At 39.3% G+C, this 5,618-nt stretch overlaps 1 protein-coding gene across 1 annotated transcript in view; it reads left to right on the plus strand.

Moving 5' to 3' along the window:
• Positions 1 to 5,618, plus strand: part of SUGCT (succinyl-CoA:glutarate-CoA transferase) — a 295,796-nt gene that overhangs the window by 225,173 nt on the left and 65,005 nt on the right. The gene's annotated exons all lie outside the window — the stretch shown is intronic.

Consider the following 5,618-nt stretch of genomic DNA (forward strand, 5'->3'; position numbering starts at 1 on the left):
TCGGCAGGCGGACTCTCAACCACTGCGCCACCAGGGAAGCCCCAGAGGCTTAAATTCTTTACAAGAGAAACATCCCAGCCCTGAGTGTTTGTGGGCCAGTCTGATGCTTTTGATTTGAGTTCTCCCTGTGATGGAAAACCTGCTAGAGGTGTGTGTGTGCATAGCATGTGGTCACTAATCTTGCCTGGTATGGGGAGTGAGGTGACCAAGGCAATGAGGTAAGAGAGTTTGCAGAGTGGATAAGGGCCCAGGAATCAAGATCCAAAGGGTTAGAATGCACTAGGGAGTTCCTTTTATGTAGGAACCAGCATATTAGTAACTATGTAATAATACTGATATTTATTGAGTCCTTACCTTTCATCAGCAACTATTCTAGGCACCTCACACTGTAGCACTCACTTCACATTGAAACTGCTTCACTTCAGTAAACACTAAATGAAGCGTTTTACATTTTGACCATCCGTAGTCTCCTGTCTTCCACCGTGTATGTTCAACTGCTCCCACTATGGTTGGTCTTTGACTTCATCAGGATTTCTTATCCACTGACACCTCTCCCTTTGCCCTATCTATAACCTCCTCCTATCTCTACCACCTTCTTCCATATCTAGATAGTCCATAGCTCATGGTTCAATAACCTTCTGGCTAGTTTTCTAATTTTCCTACACCTGTATCTTTTGTCATATCCATCTGACAAAACGCTAGAGAATGCAAATATCCATTTATTCTATGTCTGAAACTGAGAGACGATGGAGAAAATCACTCATTTGGGCTCTCAGCACTTCAGCATTCCAGTTATGCTTATCTTGCCACTTTTCTGTCCCTTTCTCTTCAATGATACATCAGAACGTCTCCACTCTTTTTGGTCTTCCAGTCTCATTTATCCCAACGCTGCTCTCAGCTGATGACTTCACCCCTTAGTTCACAAGCAAATAGAAGCACTGGGAACTTCCTCAACCTCCCATCACCAGACCATCACGGGGACCTGTATCTGCACCCATGCCCATCCTGTGTTCTCAGTCTTTTGCTTATTCTCCCCCTTCACAGCCAGACTTCTCAAACAGATGTTCACACGTTCTCTCTCCATCTCCGTAACTGTTCCTTAATCCTTGATCCATTTCAAACTGCATTCTGTCCACTTTGTGACACCAGCACAGCACTTGCTGAGTTGATGAAAGACCACCTTGTGGGCATTCTTCAGTCCTCATCTTATTCCCTGGCTAACTCCTCTTCTGCCTGGGCTTCAAATGGGGGTGACCTTCAGATTATTCCTTGGCTCCCTTTATTTCCCGCTCTACAGTCTGAACTCTCTTCCTAAATGACTTCATCTACGTGATAGCTTCACATATAGATTATAAGCCAGTGGCTCCCAAGTTTTATCTACAGTTCAGCCTTTCATCTGGTCCCCGAGTCCTGCTCACGTGAAATTTCCACTGGAGTATCTCAAAAGTTCCTCAGAATCCTAAATGTTACCCATGACACCTTCTTCCTCAGCCTTCAACTCTTAACCATCATAGTCAAGTCATTACCAACTAGTAGATTACCAAATGTGTAGATTTTACCACCTAAATATTTCTTGAACCCATTTTCTTCCTCCTCTGTTGTCAGGGCCCTAATCTAATATGCCATCATCTTTAAAAAGAATTAATTAAGAAAAACTTTGAAATAATCGTAGATTCACATGTATTTTAAGAAATAGTAGAGATAGAGCCTGTGTACCCTTTACCCAGTTTATCCCATTGGTAACATCTTGCAAAACTCTAGTGCAATATCACAACTAGGATATTGACATTGAGATACAGAACATTATCATCACCACGAGGATGCTTCTTGCTTTTCTTTTTTTAAAATTAATTTTTTAGAGCAGTTTTAGGTTCCAGATTGAACAGAAAGTATAGAATTTTTCCCATATATCTCCTCCCCCTACACATGCACAGCCTCCACATGTAAAATTGGTATAACTGCATTGACATAATCATCCAACATTCATAGTTTACATTAGGGCTCATACTTGGTGTTGTCCATTCTATGGATTTAGACAGATGACACTTATCCACCATTATAGTATCATACAGAGTATTTTCACTGCCCTGTAAATTTTCTGTACTCTGCGTATTCATCTTTCCCTCCCCACGGTCTCTGACAGCTACTGGTATCTTTTTACTCTGTCCATAGTTTTGCCCTCTCCAGATTGTCATAGAGTTGAGAATCATACAGTATGTAGCCTTTTCAGATTAGCTTCCTAGTAATATGCATTTAAGGTTCCTCCATGTCTTCTCATGGCTTGATAGCTCATTTCTTTTTAGTGCTGAAAAATATTCCGTTTTCTGGACGTATAACAGTGCATTACCCATTCACCTACTGAAGGACATCTCCTTAAACAGTCACTTGGCCATCCCCTTAGTGTTTCCTTCTGACCATACTTTCTCATTTTTTACAGTATTGATGAGCTGAGAATTTTCCAAATCTTTGATTTCTGCTTCCTCTTTGCTTGTCTTTAACTTGCACTATATTTATATTTATTTATATTGTAGTCAGGAGGAGCCAAGTCGCACCTTCAATATTTTGCTTAGAAATAGCTTAAGTTAAATATCCAGTTTCATCACTTGCAAGTTCTACCTTCTACAAACGCTAGAACATGAACACAATTCAGCTAAGTTCTTTGCCACTTCATAACAAAGATCACCTTTCTTCCAGTTTCCAGTATCATGTTCTTCATTTCTGTGACCTCATCAATATGAATTTTACGCCCAGCATTCTGTTCAGGATTACCTAGGTATTCTCTGAGAAGACTGAGGCTTTCTCTACAACTAACTCTCTTTTATTTCTGAGCTTTCAACAGAATTGCCCCTAAGAGTCCAGTCACGGCAATGCAGACTTTTTCTAGCACGCACCTCAAAACTCTTCCAGCTTCTACCCATTACCCAGTTTTAAAGCTGCTCCCCCATTTTTAGGTATTTGCTACAGCACTCCATTTCTCAGTACCAATTTCTAAGTTCATTTGGGATGCTATAACAGAATGCCATAGACTGGGTGGCTAAAGCAGCAGACATTTATTTCTTATTTCATTATTTCTTGACAGTTCTCAAGGCTAGGAAGTCCAAGATCAAGGTGCTGGCAGATTTGATGTCTTGTGAGGCCTCTACTCCCTGGTTCGGAGATGGCTGTGTTTTTGCTCCTAATACCATCTCACTGGGGGTTAGGATTTCAACATATGAATTTGTGGAGGATATAAACATTCAGTATATAGCAAAATATAGTACTTTAAAATTCTTATTTAAAATATATTTATTAAATAAACACTGTAGCAATAATAACAGGGAACAAATAATCATGTAAAGAACTCATAATCTTACCTTCATCCTAACAAATCTACTTGGTGAGCCTTAGTCTAATTATATCCTGGTGGCTGAGCTGCTATTCAGTATTTACTTTCCAATGGTCATTAACTAATTACCTCTGCTTAAAATTAAAAAAAATATATATTGGTAAAAATATGTTTCATGTTATGGTTCAGGCTTAAGGAAGAAACAGGCACTTCTTTATTAATTAAAAGGAAATGAACACCCCCCAAAATGTAAACTCATTGAACATGTCACTGATCCAAAAGTTTGAAAACCTTTCTTCATGTTATACTTGGCAACATACGTTGTTACTTCACATTACTTATCCACTCCCCAACTCACCCTTCCCCCATAAAAAAGAAAGCCAACAAACAACCCGTGTAACTTCGTAATTATCAGTGGTTTGTTGAGACATCTCTGCTCAAAATCCTTGTCCTCAGTCATAGCTCTGTTGTAGACCTCCTTTCTGCAGTTTAAGAAACACTAATGCATTAGGTATAACACTAATTTTGCTTTTATAGTCCCTTGCCTGGTGGATAAGGGAATACAAACATTTAAAATGATTCATGTAGTATCTCAGTAGCATTAATTTCCAAATCAAGCAAAAATGTAAATAGAATAAAACCCGATTATAGTGTTTTGCTTGAGATCCATTTTAGCCACAACTCTGTTATACGGAAGCAATCATTTGAGTGATTTATTAACATTTTATAACCATTTATTAATTGCCTCCAATTCTTCAGATACCACATAGTGTATAGGAAGAATAAAAGAAAAAAAATACAGTCAACCAACTGAGTCTACCTGCACTGTACTACAGAACTTTCTGTGATGTTCTCTATCTGGACTGTCTCACATGGCTGCCACTAGCCACATATAGCTATTGAATGGTTGACATGTAGCTAGTCACTGTAACTGAACTGTTAACTTAATTTTTCTTAATAACAGCTTTATTGAGATATAATTCACATACCATACAATTCATCCATTGAAGCTGTACAATTCAGTGGTTTTTAGTGCATTCACAGAGTTGTGCAGCCATTACCACAGTGAATTTTAGAACATTTTCATTGCCTCAGTAAGAAAGCCGGTACTAGTGCAGTCACTTCCCAAATTTCCCCAACTTCCTCAGCCCTAGGCAGGCACTAATCTTTCTGTCTCCATTGATTTGTCCATTTTGGACATTTCCTATAAGTGGAATCACAATTTGTAGTCTTTTGTGACTGGCTGATTTAATTTTAGTTTATTTAAATTTAATACTCACATGTGGCTAGTGGCTACCATAAGAAGCAAGTGAAGTAAAAGACCAAATACAGATGCTTAAGTAATGCTGAAGGTTAGGAGAAGATAATCCTGTAAAAGGGGCATGTGAAAACATGTCAGAGAGATTGGAGATGAACCCAGACAAAGCCTAGAGACAAGACAGTTTCCTGAAGGAGGGTATGGTTAACAGTACCAAATAATACAGAGGGGTCAAGAAAGAATTATTTCAGTGTAGTGTTAGGATAAGAATCCTGATGACAAAGGGCATTGGAATGTGGTGGTTGGTGAAGAACTGGCAATTTAATATTATCTAGAGATAGAGGGAAGGGAGAAAATTTCAAGATAGCTTGAGAGGGGTGTCAGGATTGATGCAAATTTTATTTTATTTTATTTATTTATTTAAAAAATATTTATTTTATTTATTTATTTTTGGCTGCATTGGGTCTTTGTTGCTATGTGCGGGCTTTCTCTAGTTGCGGTGAGTGGGGGCTACTCTTCATTGCGGTGCATGGGCTTCTCTTTACAGTGGCTTCTCTTGTTGCATAGCATGGGTTCTAGGCTCGCGGGCTCAGTAGTTGTGACATGCAGGCTCTAGAGCACAGGCTCAGTAGTTGTGGTGCATGGGCTTGGTTGCTCTGCGGCATGTGGGATCTTTCTGGACCAGGGCTTGAACACGTGTCCCCTGCATTGGCAGGTGGATTCTTAACCACCGCACCACCAGGGAAGCCCCAAATTTTATTTCTAATATTTTTAGTGTAAGCACGAGCTTACATGTAAGCAGAAGAAAAGGATCCAGTGGAAATGAAGACATAAAAGTTAATTGAGCAGGGTTCTGAAGGATGTGAGCGAAGGTAAAACTAAGGTCATTAGCCTAGGGGTAGGATGTGCCAAGGAAGATAGAAGTTATCTTTCTCAGAGGCAGGAGTAAGTGAAGAAAAAGTGGTTGAAGATACAGAGCAAGTTTTACATAGAGAGGAAACTAAAGCAACTCATTTACTTAAAGAAAGCAGGAAT

Source organism: Lipotes vexillifer, unplaced genomic scaffold (assembly GCF_000442215.2).
Source record: "Lipotes vexillifer unplaced genomic scaffold, Lipotes_vexillifer_v1.1 scaffold548, whole genome shotgun sequence".
NCBI lineage: Eukaryota > Metazoa > Chordata > Mammalia > Artiodactyla > Lipotidae > Lipotes > Lipotes vexillifer.